A 16046-nucleotide genomic window follows, 5' to 3' on the forward strand; every position below is an offset into this window, starting at 1 on the left:
GTTTCTCTGCCAGAAATCTCAAGACTGGTTAGGTGAGAATTATTGGGGAGTTCAGGAACTAATTTGTCACAAATCCAAAGCATTCTTGCATTAAAAACATAGCAATGCCTCAAAGGAAAAGATACATCTCTGAAAGCACCAGAAGGCCAAAGAGCAACAGAAAACAGTTTTGTGGTTCAGGAATTTCAAGAGACTGTTCTGCTCTTAATCAGAAACAAGTTTAGCTGACTGCAGTTTTAATATTTGTTGTCTTTAATTATTTGATAATTAGATACAAGTGCACCTTGAGTATGGTTTACTGTAGAATTGTCCCTCCTATTACTCCGTCTTTCTTTCATCAAGTTCTACATTCAACAGGTCAGTGGTTGCTCCCTGCAGTCAGTCTGAGTTTCCGGTTGCCTGCCACTTTAATTCACCATCCCACTCTGACTTCTGTCTGTGGCCGCCTGCATAAATATAACAAGACCCAAAATAAGCTCAAAGAACAAGACCTATTTTGTTTTTTTAGGCACTTTGCAACCTGCAGGAGTCACTATTAATTCCCAATTTTCAGAGAAAGAGCATTTTTTTTCTAATGTATCGGGGCATGCCATTTGTGCTTGTTTTTCTTCTCCCCCTTTTTTATTTTCTTTCATTTGTATATTCTGACCTTTAGTTTAGTTTAGTTTAGAAATACAGAGCAGAAACTTCCCCATTAACCCATCAAGTCCATGCCAATCAGTGTTAGCCGCACATGAACACCACCCTTCACACACTAGGGACAATTGTACATTTCTACCAAGTCAATTAGCCTACAAATCTGAGTGTGGCAGGAAACCAGAGATCCCAGAGAAAACCCACGCAGGTCTTGGGGGGAAACGTACAAACTCCATACAGACAAGCACCCTTAGCCAGGTGTCTCTGGCTCTGCAAGGCAACAACTCTACTGCCGTACCATTGTGGGCCTGGTCCACATGTCCCAGTTGGCCAGACAAAGCAGTATCAACCAGACTCCACAACATGAGCAACACATTACACAGAAAAGGGAGATAAGTCTTAAAAAGTGGCATGACACAAACATCCCCTATCCTTGTACTCCAGAGACTGACCTGCTCAGTTACGCCAGCGCTTTGTGTCCTTTTGTGTAAATCAGCATATGCAGTGCCTTTTCTACAAAGGAGATTACTGTCCATTTCATTACTGCCGTATTTCATCCTATTATTAGCATTCCCTTTGTCCAACCTTGGCCTTTCACCACCTTCTCTGTTACTTGCTTTCATTCTTTCTCTTTTCTGATTAAGAGCTTTGATCTGAAACACTAACCTGTTTGTTATTTTACAGATGGTGCCAAACTAGCCGAGTTCTTCTAGCATTTGTGTACTTGTTTGATATCCTGGCATCTGCAGTTTTATTTTCCAGTGGTGATTTGTTTTCCAGTAGTGATTATTTAGTGACAGAACTGCTTGTTTGCTTCCTTCCGGCACGTTTCAAGTCCTGATCTGTTATTCAAGTATGGTTCACATCGATATTGTCATAGACTCCTGCACAACATGCGAATATGCAATTGGATTAAACTTAATTAGAGACACTTCCTTGGTCCACTGCAAAAATTAGTTAAATAGCTATTTTCTAATCAAAATAAATGCTTAGCAATATTAATCTAACATTGCAAACCATGAATAATTACATATTATCATAAATCTAAGCTATAAACGGTATTTAAAAATCTGGAGGCATTCCACTTGCTGATAAGTCTTAGAATTTCAAATAGTTCTCATTCTGATCGGCATCTCAGTGAAAACAGTAGCATACCGGGTATCGAAAATGCAGTCTGGCCATGGTTAGTGCAAGGGCTGCTCCTCTCTGGGTGCAGTATCCTTCTGTAATGTGCCAACTGACCTCACATTAAAATGCAAGGTCACCACATTAATGTAACTATTCCCCAATTCCTGTGCACAGCCCATTTTTGCCTGTAGAAGAGGGGAGGTGGCATTGCCAAAGATTTAGTCTAGTTTAGATACAGTAAAGAAACAGGCCTTTCGGCCCACTTTCCTATCAACTCCGTATACATTAGGGGCAACTTTACAGAGATCAATTAACCTACAAACCCCCACGTCTTTGGGATAATGGAGGAAACCCATACAATCACAGGGAGAATGTACAAACTCCACATAGACAGCACCCGAGGTCAAGATGGAACCTGGGTCTCATGTAGTCTGAGGCAGCAGCTCTATTGGCTGTATGGAAGATACCTAGATAAGGTAGTCCTTTTTGCTTGTGTTTGACCCATATCCCTCCAAACCTTTTCTATCCATCTATCTGCCCAAATCGTTTTTTAATGTTTTAATTGTACCTGCTTCTACAATGTCATCTGGCAGTTCGTTCCATGTACCCACCACCCTTTGTGAGAATAGGCTGCCCTCAGATCTCTTTTAAATCTTTCCCCTCTCACTTTGTCTATGCTCTCTAGCTTTAGACACTCCTGCCCTGGGACACAAACTGTGACCATCCGCTTTAAGCCTCTCATGATTATATATACCTCTCCATGGTCACTCCTCAGCCTCCTACACTCTAAGGAAAAAAGTCCCAGAATGTTGAAGGAATCAAAGGTTGATTGGTTAAAACATTAAAGCTCTTTGCAATGATTTTTTTTCAGGTTAGAGGCACTGTATAAAGTATAAGTTGCTTAAGTTGTTGGTGCTGAGTGACCATTAGGGCCATGGGCAACAGGTGTAAGGGAAATCATGCTTGACTAATCTTCTGGAATTTTTTGAGGATGTGACAAGTAAAATGGATGAAGGGGTGCCAGTGGATATAGTGTTTCTAGACTTTTCGAAAACCTTTGATAAGGTCCCGCACGGGCGACTGGTGACTAAAATTAGAGCACATGGTATTGGGGGTAGGGTGTTGACATGGATAGAAAATTGGTTGGCAGACAGGAAGCAAAGAGTAGGAGTGAACGGGTCCTTTTCAGAATGGCAGGCAATGGCGAGTGGAGTGCCGCAAGGCTCGGTGTTGGGGCCGCAACTGTTTACCCTATATATTAATGATTTGGAAGAGGGAATGAGGAGCAACACTAGCAAGTTTGCAGATGACACAAAGCTGGGTGGCAGTGTGAACTGTGAAGAGGATGTTAGGAGGTTGCAGGATGACCTGGACAGGTTGAGTGAGTGGGCAGTTGCCTGGCAGATGCAATATAATATAGATAAATGTGAGGTTATCCACTGGCGGCAAAAACAAGGGGGCAGATTATTATCGCAATGGGGGGGTTAGGTTAGGTAAGGGGGGGGGGGTTGCAGCAAGACCTGGGTGTCCTTGTACATCAGTCATTGAAAGTTGGCGTGCAGGTACAGCAGGCAGTGAAGAAAGCTGATGGATTGTTGGCCTTCATAACAAGAGGATTTCAGTATAGGAATAAAGAAGTTCTTCTGCAGTTGTATAGGGGGCTCTGGTAAGACAACATCTGGAGTATTGTGTACAGTTTTGGTCTCCTAATTTGAGGAAGGACATCCTTGGGATTGAGGCAGTGCAGCGTAGGTTCATGAGATTGATCCCTGGGATGGCGGGACTGTCATATGAGGAAAGATTGAAAAGACTAGGCTTGTATTCACTGGAGTTTAGAAGAATGAGGTGGCATATTATAGAAACATATAAAATTGTTAAAGGACTGGACAAGCTAGATGCAGGAAAAATGTTCCCAATGTTGGGCGAGTCCAGAACCAGGGGCCACAGTCTTAGAATAAAGGGGAGGCCATTTAAGACCGAGGTGAGAAAAAAACTTTTTCACCCAGAGAGTTGTGAATTTGTGGAATTCCCTGCCACAGAGCGCAGTGGAGGTCAAATCACTGGATGGATTTAAGAGAGAGTTAGATAGAGCTCTAGGGGCTAGTGGAGTCAAGGGATATGGGGAGAATGCAGGCACAGGTTATTGATTGGGGACGATCAGCCATGATCACAATGAATGGTTCGAAGGGCTGAAAGGCCTCCATCTGCTCCTATTTTCTATGTTTCTATGTACATTTATTTGCATATTTCAATTCAGCACTAGTAGCCCTGATAGGCAATGGGTTTTGGGAAGTCCATGGAATATGACCCACCTGGAAAAAAAGTAGAATTGTTTACACTGGAAAGAGAGATTCGGGTTAATTAAAAAAAAAAAAAAAAAAAAGTTTGCTATTGTCTTTTATATTCCTGCACGAAAAGAAACTAAACAACTTTCACCAGAAAATCAGCTGCCATTTGTCTCCTTCCGTATTACCAAGCTGAATCTCTCCCAGATTCAGTCATTTCCTCACTTAACCATTTAAAGTATTGCTCTGGGCTAATTCTTTCAAAAGCCCCAGGCCCCTAGTGACAGGGAATGAAAAATGATTGGAAAATGGAAATTACATTTTGGCAATACAAAATGATGTGGGGTGGTGAAAAGGCAGAATATTCTCCAATAACATCTGGAGAAGATTAGCAATTGGACTATTAACAGGAATATTGCAAATAATGAGGATGAAGGAAAAAGTTGCATTTACGTTGCAAATTGAATGGCCTTTCCTTGATGAAACCAGAGGAGGAAAGGAATTTCAGAATGGTTGTAAACCGGGTTTCAGAAATATCATCCATCTATTTATTAAAACAGTTTTCCAGTTGAAAGCAATAAAAACAGAAAAAAATGGGAGTACTACATGGATCAGACAATATCTATGAAGAGATAAATAGTCAAAATTCTAGGATGATGACCTTTCATTGTAATTGGGAAAACTCAAATGAATGAAGATAGATGAATGAAGAGAAAATAAAAGGAAATAAAAAGACTAAAGCGGGAACTATTTAATTTAAAAAAGCATCTGAGGTTCCTTGTGTCTGTAAGAACTGTAAGATGCAACATTTTGGAAGCAAAACATTGCAATGGCCGGAAATTTGATGTTAAAAACTGAGAATGTTGGAACATCTAGTGTGACAAGGATAGATGCAATGTTTCAGGTTTATGTCTTTTCATCAGAACTGGTCAGTTGTAATAAAACTGGAAAGGCTGTTTTTTTCAAATAGTTCTATTCATTGTTAAATCCCAATCTCTTTTGTTTTTTTTTTAACGTTGGCTCATCCGTGGTATTTATTCTTTATATTTCCAAATTGGACCAGGGACTTGTCAAAATTACTGCAGTGTCATTTTCCAATTGTATTTTCCACATTCAATGCAATCACCAATGTATAAAACACCTGCACTGTTTCACTCTTAATAGATTGAGAAGCGCCTTGCATAGAGAGTGCAGAACCATATGTGAAATGAAGGCTTTTGACTGACTTCCGCTTGTTGATTTACCATTACTACACTTTGACAGACAAGCTGCACTGACAAAGACTGGACCACCTCTGTACTTTATGCTGTGATCTGGGGAACTGATGGGGTGACAATCATGGCAGAGTTCAATCTGGACACTCAATAGGAAGGGGACCCCTATCCAACATTGCTTGGACTGTTGTGAACCCCACCGCGGGGCACGGACTTAATATCAGAGCTGATCCCTTGCCTTGGATCACTCCCACTGCAGCCTGTGGACTTACCATCAAGCTCGCAGTCAGGAGAGGCTGAGTTGGGAGCTCCAACATCGCAGAAGGTTTGACCAGCCCCGACGCAAGGTTCGCCCGGCGCAGGGGAGCTGACATCCCCCCCGATGCGGGAGCTGATCGCCTCGACGCGGAGGGCTCGAACGCTGCCAGCTATAGGCGTCAAGATAGTTCCGTCAATGGGGGCTCGAGACCCATGACGAGGATGAACTAAGGGAAGGGACTTGAACTTTATTTCGCCTTTCATCACAGTGAGGAATGTGTAGAAGTCACTGTGGTGGATGGTCATGTTAAAATGTGTTTGAGTGATCTGTTGCTTTCAATTGTATGACTGACCTGGCCAATGAAATCCCTCATATGTTGCAAAACATACTTGGCGAATAAAGTGCGATTCTGATCCTGATTATTCAGGTGTCTTACCACAATCTGCTCATGGTCTCCTCAGTTACCCCTTAATAACAACTATCCTCAATATATGTCAACTTTGTCCTTCTTTTCACAACTTCTCCCTCTTTCCTCATCTACATGATAGGGTACCATCTTTGAAAAGGCAAATCCACTTTAAATAGGGGGGAAAAAAAAAAATTTCAAAAAATACAAGATTGTCCCAATGTTGCTATCTTTGTTGGTAATACTCAATTTGGTGTTCGGCCAAAACATTCTGCCCACTAAGAACACCACAAATGTGTAGCATTCAATATCCAAGGAAGCCAAGTTAATTAATTTTTAGGTTGGAAGGAACTACAGATGGTGGTTTAAAGCGCAGATAGACACAAAATGCTGGAGTAACTCAGCGGGGCAGGCAGCATCTGTGGAGAGAAGGAGTGGGTGATATTTTGGGTCGAGACCCTTCTTCAGATATCTGCCAAGGCTGACATTACTGCATATCTGATTGCTGCAAAGAAAGTAATTTAGCATCAAACAGATTGAATCTGGAATTGCATCAAGGCCAGACTGGATGGGGACGGTAGATTTCCTTGGACATCAATGAGCTACATGGTGTCAGATCTACGCCTTGATCAAAAAAGACACATGTTGCCGGGGTGTAAAGGAATGGCGGAATAAAACTGTTTGTATTCAGTGTTCTTGTAGTGTGTTTATTATATTCGGATGCAGGCGAGGATCTGACAGATGTGTTTTGTAAACATTATTCCAGTGGTTTTATGGTTACTGTTATTGATACTAGATTGATACTCTGCATGCTAGTTCAATAACTTAATCGCCATTTCGTGCAACCCCAACAGGCAACAAAATTGCTCCTGCCGTGAGATCTTCAAGCAATGTGGATGTTAAAATATTAATTCAGCAAGATTTTTTCCACTTTCATTATTCACAATGTTAGACCCAATCAGGCATTCCATGGCATAAGCGGCCGGGATTGTAAATGAGATGCTGAATAGAACACTCACTCTCTCCTTTTCACCTAAAGAGGAAGAATTCAAACAATGTGCTTTAAAATTACATATAATGGGAAGGGAGGAGTTTGGCATGCAATGAAAACACCAGAATAGATATCTGAAGAAATGTCTTGACCCGAAATGTCACCCATTCCTTCTCAATATGAAGGGTCTCGACCCGAAATGTCACCCATTCCTTCTCTCCAGACATGCTGCCTTACCCGCTGAGTTACTCCAGCATTTTGTGTCTATAAACAGAATAGAGTCGGGTTGAGTATTTCTGAGCCAATCTCTCTGATGTCAACTGGGTGATTCTGTGTACATCCCACAGAAAAGCATGCTTCTTAAGGACATCCAGTGTTTAGTTACATGTGGATTGCTCTTGTGAGATTCCCCATCTGGGAAGCTATTGAGCCTTTGTCTTTGAAGAGAGGCAGATGATCTAATGCTCAGAGTCAGAGCAACCACACAAAAGCAGTTGTATTTCTTGTGTGCATCTTCATAAACCTTATTAATGATCGCACAATTGAGATTTGCTGTTACTTCAACTGGAGCACGAGGCCTGATGAGTGATGTCTGATGCAAGATACACCTGCTAGATGGCTTTTGACATTCAGATGAAGTAACTGATAAACCTCTCACCTTTAACAGGAAAAAAAAATCATTAGAACTTGTTCATTCATTGGAGACTTACAAAGAATCGTAAACAGGGAACAGAAACTGAACATTAAAGTGCAGATTGGACCTAGCCGATTACAAGGCCAGCAGCAGGAATGAATATTGCGGAGAAGCTATCTGGTGTACGTCCTCAGTGTAACAATTGACAGTTATGAGCAGCAGCAGCAGGAGGTGAGAGCTGTCTGGGAATCAGGGAGGGGATAAAAAGCATACAATTGCAGAACAATTTACCCCAGGCAGTGCACTAGGTGCAACAGGGTCAGCTACCGGACATAGCCGAGGAAATGTGCATGGTAAGAGCTAGTCTCAGCGTATAGCTGTGATTGAACTATGCCAGCTAATGCACGGATTTCGACAGATATAGCAATCATCCGCTATCCATTACCACTGAAGGTCACTAATGCTTCAACTTTTATTGCACAGAGTGCTTCACCACAAGGACATCAAAGGCGTCTAATGCCGTTCCTGATCCATTTCTTTAAGGAGGCGACTGAAGGCGTATTTCACAACACACTTACCCAACCTGTACTTCGGCAGCAATCTGTAAAAGCAGCAAAACTGTTACATTTCTTTGTTAAATTGCCAAGTCACAGAACATAATTGAACTACGAGTAGACACATTATCAACCCTATGGAACACTTAACCAGGAGGGGGGTGATGCCATATCTGCACAATCAAATATGGGGTTTAAGCACAAACTTTGGACTAGGAAAGCAAGTATCAATAAGTTTTGTACCATATTGCATGTTAATCACTTACCAAGTGTATCCTGCATCCATGTGGTTCGGATGCTTTGAACGTCTACCTGCAAGTTGTATCGGGCTCAGTTGATGTAAGTCTACATCAGACCTGAATAAGATGAGCATGTCATGCTTATTCTTCCTAGGGACACAGAGGTGGGAGGGATGCCTGGTGATGGTGGGAAGGACTGGTGGTAGGGAAGATCAAATTTGGAACCAGAGGGGCTCAAGGATATCAGAAGACGTCCCAGATAGTAAGAGAGTCAGGACATTGATGTATTGGCAGTAGGGAATGTCGGATGAGTGACTTGTGGAAGAGTGGTTGCAAGGGAAAGGAATCAAACTATCAAATCAATCAGGAATTAAAGGTCGTAACAATGCGAGACAAAGTGAGATGGTAGATGAGGTGGTTAGGCCTGGTCCTCCTTAACAGATACAGAGAAAGCTTCATCTCTCAACTTGAGGCTTCTTTCCGTTTAGAGATATAATAAGGAAACAGGCCCGTTTCACACTAAACAGGAATCAACCATTCACACTAGTCCTATGTTATCCCTCTTTCGCATCCACTCCCTCCACGTTAGGACCAATTAACCTACAAAGCCACATGTCTTTGGGATTTAGGAGGAAATTAGTGGAATTCTCTGCCTCAGAGGGTGGTGGAGGCAGGTTCTCTGGATGCTTTCAAGAGAGAGCTAGATAGGGCTCTTAAAGATAGCGGAGTCAGGGGATATGGGGAGAAGGCAGGAACGGGGTACTGATTGGGGATGATCAGCCATGACCACATTGACTGGCGGTGCTGGCTCGAAGGGCCAAATGGCCTACTCCTGCACCTATTGTCTATTGAAACTGGAGCACTTGGAGGGAACTCAAAGGGAAAACATGCTAACTTCACCCAGACAGCACTTGGTCAGGATTGAACCTTGATCTCTTGCACCATGCCATTGCAGCAGCTCTGCCATTGGCAATTAGTGTCCCTCATAAGCTTTGGAAGGACATCTAAGTATTCAAAGCACAACCTTTGTGTCAGTATGTGTGCCCATCTTATGGGACAGAGACCTAGAAACAATTCCAGAATACACCCATGTATAATGGAGCCGATTCCATTCAGTGATCACCAAACAGATTACTAACAATTAGAATATGCAACAAACATCTTTACGCTTTAAAATTATGAGTTACAGGTTTGATTTATTGATTTAGTTTAGGTTAGAGATAAAGCATGGAAACAGGCCCTTCAGCCCATCGAGTCTGCACCGACCATCGATCACCCGCTCACACTAGTTCCATTTTATCCTACATTCTCATCCACTCCCTACATGCTAGGGACATTTCACAGAGGCCAATTAAACTACACATCCACCCATCTTTGGGATGTGGAAGGCAATTGGAGCACTCAGAGTCAACCCACACTAAAACGTGCAAATTCCACACAGGCAGCACCCAAGGTCAAGACCAAACCCTGGTCTTTGGCGTTCTGAATCAGCGGCTCTACCAGCTGTGCCACTGTTCCACCAACATTGATTGTTAGTTGGTTCAGAGAAACATCATCCAGCTGCAGTGCACCAACCAGATTACCCTTGACATGTGCACTAGTGTTTGACAACGCAAAAGTCAGAAGTGAACTGGAGGGCAGATATTGCGAGCAATTTTGGGCACCATATCTGTGGAAAGGTGTCCTGGCTCGGGAGAAGATCCAGAGGAGATTTACAAGAATGACCCCAGGAATGAGTAGGTTAACCTATGATGTCCGTTTGTCGGCATTGAGCCTGTACTCGCTGGAGTTTAGAAGAATAAGGGGGGGGATCTATTTGATGCACACAGAATAGTGAAAGGCTTGCATAGAGTGGATGTGGAAGGATGTTTCCATTAGTGCAAGAGTCTAGGACTAGACATCGTAGCCTCAGAATTAAAGGACGTTCTTTTAGAAAGAAGATGAGGAGAAATTTCTTTAGTCAGAGGGTGGTGAATATGTGGAATTCTTTGCCACAGAAGGCTGTTGAGGCGTCAGTGGATATTTTTAAGGCAGAGATAGATAGATGCTTAATTAGTCAGAGGTTATGGAGAATGGGGTTGGGAGAGATAGATCAGTCATAATTGAATGGCGGAGTAGACCAGATGTACCGAATGGCCCAATTCTTCCCCTATTCCTATAACCTGTGCACCTGACCTGCAGAATGACCTCCCACTCGATCCTGTGAGACTCAACACCAGTAGGGACATGGTATGAATGTTAAGTACTCAATTTCTGGGCCTTCACTTCCATACTAACTGTGGCCTTTGCAAAGATGGTAAGTACAGGTAAATATTTCATTTGTCTTTTCTTTTACCAAATAGGAATAGAAACATAGAACTAGGTGCAGGAGTAGGCCAATCGGCCCTTTGAGCCTGCACCGCCATTCAATATCATCATGGCTGATCATCCAACTCAGTATCCTGTACCTGCTTTCTCTCCATACCCCCCTGATCCCTTTAGCCACAAGGCCCACATCTAACTTCTTCTTAAATATAGCCAATGAACTGGCCTCAACTACTTTCTGTGGCAGAGAATTCCACAGATTCACCACTCTCTGTGAAAAAAAAAGTTATTTTCTCGGTCCTAAAAGACTTTCCCCTTATCCTTAACTGTGACCCTTTGTTCTGGACTTCCCCAACACCAGGAACAATCTTCCAGGTCTCGTTGCATCTCCCCTTTTCCTAATCGGCCACCATTCAGATAATAGTTTACTTTCCTGTTTTTGCCACCAAAGTGGATAACCTCACATTTATCCACGTTATACTGCATCTGCCAAGCATTTGCCCACTCACCCAGCCTATCCAAGTCACCTTGCAGCATCCAGTTGCAACAATAAGCGACTTATTCTACTTGTTAAAAAGATTGCAAGGCATGGATTAAATGAATACACAACATGAAGAACAACTCAGCTGTCCAGGACATCAGTAAGCATAGCAGTATAAGAGAAATTATATTAAATAACAGATGTTTGCTACTGACACCAAAGGGCAGTAACATTTGAGTAAGGAATCTGCAGGAATGCATTTCAAGAAGAGATTTATCAGAAGGGTTATTTCCCACACTTACAATAAAGCATCCTCAACTGTTTATCTTAAATGATATTCAAATACAAAATGCACCTGCAGGATTTGATCATGTGTGGAGCAGTTTTTGCTCAGTGCTTCATGAGCATACTGAGGAATTAATAATTGCTCCGGGAGTTTTCCAAATTTCCCAACATCAACAAAAGACCAAGCAACACAGCAAGAACAGATAATTATAGGTGAAATTCCATTTTAAAAAAAACAGGCGCTGTCCATATTCAGGCGCTCAGGTGGCATGTGTGGAGAGAAAGAAAAAATAGTCAATGTTTCATGTCAGAAGTCTTTCATTGAACAATTCTAGTCGTTTATTCTACTCCACGGGGAGATTTGCTGAGTTCACAATGGACTTTTGCAGAAATTACGAGCAAAAATATCTTTACAAACTAGATTATTGACATTTGTTTTCAAGATCTAGTTTGCCAAAAGCTGCTTATGAATTAGCTTATGCATCTTTATTCTCCCACACTGCATCCCCACCATACAATAAAATAATAGAATGTCCTCCATGCTCTGCTGTAATTTCCCAGTGGCAGCTGCATCAAAGGGGCTAATTTATGTAGTACCACTGAAAGGTCGCAATCAACGTGATGTCCTATTAACCTGTCCCCGGTTGACCAAGAGTAGAGAGCGCACCAGGATTGAGCTGCCTGGTGGTTTTAATGATTTCAGCAATCAATGAACACTAACTGTGCGGAAACCCGTCTCATCACACCATTGGAGATCAGTTTTTTATGCAGAATTTGCAATATTTAAATTCAAAGTGATCTTCAGCAATTTTGAGAAACAAGACCAAAAGTGTTGGCAGAGGAAGTAGAGGTGAAACAGAGGTTCACCAAAAGGAGCTTGGAGATCTTTCAGTGCATACGTGCAAGGCAGTAAATGCCAGAGTTCTTGAGGAAGTGAATTAGAAGTTTAATATGCCAACATATGGTCTAGGTCACTGATAGATTCCTCAAATATCCTATCCGACCAATTGCAGCACCACCCTTGTACACAACTCCACACACCTCAACCACATCACTCAGCCAGCAATAAATGCAATCCATCAGAATATGCCTTGGCATTGAGAGCACTTCCTATACCGCCACATACACATTGCCATCTATTCAACCATCACAGGTAGATCACCTACACATATCGCACTTTACCCATTGACACATTTTCTGTTCTCTTAAAGGACAACTGTACAGATTGGCAGCAAGAACTGTAACGGGTATAGCTTGGACCCAATAGCAGCACAGAATCAGGCAGGTATAATTGGTCATGAACCTTATTACGATACTGTAACACAGAGTAGTAACACAGGAATGGGTACACCGTACTCACACAGAGGCTCAGGATTGAGCGAGGGTTCCGAAGAGGGGCAGGCAGGAGTCGTAGTCGGGGTAGCGGAAGGTCCGATAACCAGGAGATCCAACACATGATGCAAACAAACCAGCGAGGGACAGACGAAGGAGAGTTGAAGTCAGGCAGGTAGTCGAGGAGCCGTTGCAGGGATACACCAAACAGCCCAGGAGAGAGGCAGACAGAAACCAGGAGGTCGGGGACAGAACGCGGAGGTGATATCTGGGAAGACGACAGGACGGAATGGTCAGTGGCAGGCAGGTTCGAATCCGTGTAGGCAGTCGGGAAATCGCTGGAGAGTCTTGCATGAATGCTGAGAACAATCTGGCACTGTGTGAACGGTGAGGAGAGTCTATATACCGGGTTAATAGGTGATCAGAGGCAACTGAGTGCAACAGGTGAGGAGAGTTAGGCTGATGAGAGGGGAGTGGCAGGCAGGTGAGGAGAAGGAGGGACCGGTGGAAGAGTACTGGGAGGTGAAGTGGATGAGAATGAGGAGAGGGCAGACTGACAAGAACAGCTCATTGATAATGGAAAGACATGACTGCATCACATTACCACTCCAAATTCATACCAAGAAGACAATGCTGGTCAACGTTGACATACAGAGTCCATGGCTTAACATGATGTGGACACTTTAGCTGCTGGAATCCTGAAGCTACGTGTCTTTCACATCTTCCACTGAACCCTCATCATATGGTGTCTTACAGAGCAGACGGACTAACAGAATGTATCTTCGTTTAACCCCTTCCCTCATCATATTGCTACCATTAAGGTTTTTCATTATCAGCTAGCCTAGGACAGCCAGGCAAAGATAATGATGCACCATCACTCCAAGTGAGTTTCCCAGCCAGCTGCAAAGACACCTGCTCTGTGTACAGTGGTAATGTGTTCAGAGGCAAAGTCTGCACTAAATGAGCCACTGGGAATGTGGTTGGGTCAGGAATTAGAAAAACGCTGGTGCCAGCTCTCCATCAGACGCCATTGGATATGGGAAGGACGCACTCAAGGACATTGAAGATGCAGCCAAAGGCAAAAGGTGGATGGAGGCACATCATTATTATATATTTTTTTAAATCAGTAACCTACACAGTTCCAGGAGCCCATCTTTTCCTGGGTACAAATGGTTGGCAATTCCATTAATAAAAGTTTGCATGAATTGGGTTTAGAATGCTGATTTTGTATTATTTTGGAACTCTGGTGATAGGCAATTGAGTGAAAACAGATTTGAACTATTGTGCAGGAAGGAACTGCAGATGTTAATTTACACTGAAGATAGACACAGATTAGGCAGCATCTCCGGAGAAAAGGAATAGGTGACGTTTCGGATCAAGACCCTTTTTCAGACTGATCTGAAGAAGGGTGTCGACACGAAAGATCACCTATTCCTTTTCTCCATAGATGCTGCCTGACCTGCTGAGTTACTCCAGAATTTTGTGTCTAGATTTGAACTTTTGGGGGATTAGGAATTGCAGGCTGGGTTTATTCCTAATGCGGCTTATTGAAATTGAATTGAATCGAATTGAATTTCCTTTATTGTCATTCAGACCTTACGGTCTGAACGAAATTTCGTGCCTGCAGTCATACATACAATGATACAATAATAAACAACAATAAACACAAATTAACATCCACCACAGTGAGTCCTCCAAACACCTCCTCACTGTGGTGGAGGCAAAAATCTTAGGGCTGCAGTCTCTTCCCTCTTCTCCCTCTGCGCTGAGGCGATTCCCCACCGGGCGATGGTACAAACAGTCCCGCAGCTCACCGAACGGGCCGGTTCAAACACTGCGGCCCGGGGTGGTCGAAGCCGCCGCACCTCCAGTCCAGCACACGCAGCCGCCGGCCCGCGGCTGAACCCAAGACTCTGGACACCGCCGTCAGAACGTCGTCCCAGCCACCGGAGCACCGTCCCAGCCCCCGGACCGGATCGCCCTCACGTGAGTACCGTTCCACCCTCGGGCTGGGCCACTCCAGCGGGAGTGCCGTTCCTCCCTCGGGCTGGGCCACTCCGAAGGGAGTGCCGTTCCTCCCTCGGGCTGGGCCACTCCGAAGGGAGTGCCGTTCCTCCCTCGGGCTGGGCCACTCCAGCGGGAGTGCCGTTCCTCCCTCGGGCTGGGCCACTCCAGCGGGAGTGCCGTTCCTCCCTCGGGCTGGGCCACTCCGAAGGGAGTGCCGTTCCTCCCTCGGGCTGGGCCACTCCAGCGGGAGTGCCATTCCTCCCTCGGGCTGGGCCACTCCAGCCCCTCACCATGCCGCTCTCACGGGAGCACCGTTCCATCCCGGGCTGGGCCGGGGGCGAGCCCAGGACGAGTCCTGTCAGCTGCCTCCAGAGTCCCGAGGTCGCCGGCTCCGCTAGGCCTCAGCGTAGACGGAGGCAAAGAAGGGGGATACGACAAAAAGGTCGTATTCCCCCGAAGGGAGTGACAGCAGCCCCCGTTTCACCCCCCACCCCCCTCCCCACATAAACACAGCCTAAAAACCAAAAACATAACTAGACAAAACGAAAAAAAACAACACAAAAAAGTAAAAGACAAACGGACTGCAGGCGAGCCGCAGCTGTTCCCAGCGCCGCCACTTCCGGTGTGAAACTCTGAACCCTCATCAGGGTTCAGAAAATGTCTGTCTAGGTTGGTTTCTTCAATTCTTTCTCCTCATCAGGCACCTCATACCTTGTGGCTGCTCAGTATATTGTCAGTGGAAAGAGGAAAGCCCCTCCCAATTCCACTGAGCGGTTGGGAATCAGCACTAACTCAGTGGGCTGGACCGACTCCTTCCACACTAGATGTCTGTACGTATCTTGATACTGAGGTGGTCTACACAACCATAAACCCTGATGCACTCACTACTGAGGGCAGCTCTGGAGCAGACCAGAGCAGTGAGATCATCATTGAAGTGTGTCAGAGGTTTGTCCCACCAGAGTAGATATGGAAGTATGACATTCATTATCCAGAGTTGAAAGATTGCAGGATATAAGCGGGAGCATGTTGAGATGTAGAAGGAATACACTGGGAGACTGAGGGATGTAGAGGGGATTTTAAGAAACTGGGGGATAAAGAAAGGACACCCTGACGAATGGAGTTATGCAGCCAACCACCTGGGAGAAGGGTTTCGGCCCGAGTTATGCAGCCACCTGCTGAGTTTCTCCAGCTTTTTTGTGTAACCTGGGAGAACAGGTGGGTATAAAGAGGACATCCCGGGGAGCAGAGAGAAACAGAAAAAAACAAGAAGGCACAAAGTACTGGAGTAACT

General features: G+C 44.2%; 2 long non-coding RNA genes across 2 annotated transcripts in view; one reads left to right on the top strand and one right to left on the bottom strand.

Annotated features, from left to right (window-relative positions):
* The window catches only part of LOC129711666 (uncharacterized), a 39203-nt gene that overhangs the window by 8367 nt on the left and 14790 nt on the right, over positions 1-16046 (top strand). The gene's annotated exons all lie outside the window — the stretch shown is intronic.
* Positions 230-14745, bottom strand: LOC129711661 (uncharacterized). Its single transcript, XR_008725889.1, has 2 exons — positions 12777-14745; positions 230-1520 (listed from the first exon to the last, which is right to left on the bottom strand). It is a non-coding gene; the product is annotated as an uncharacterized LOC129711661 (long non-coding RNA).

The sequence above is a fragment of the Leucoraja erinacea genome, chromosome 2 (genome assembly GCF_028641065.1).
Source record: "Leucoraja erinacea ecotype New England chromosome 2, Leri_hhj_1, whole genome shotgun sequence".
In the NCBI taxonomy this organism is placed as follows: Eukaryota; Metazoa; Chordata; class Chondrichthyes; order Rajiformes; family Rajidae; genus Leucoraja; species Leucoraja erinaceus.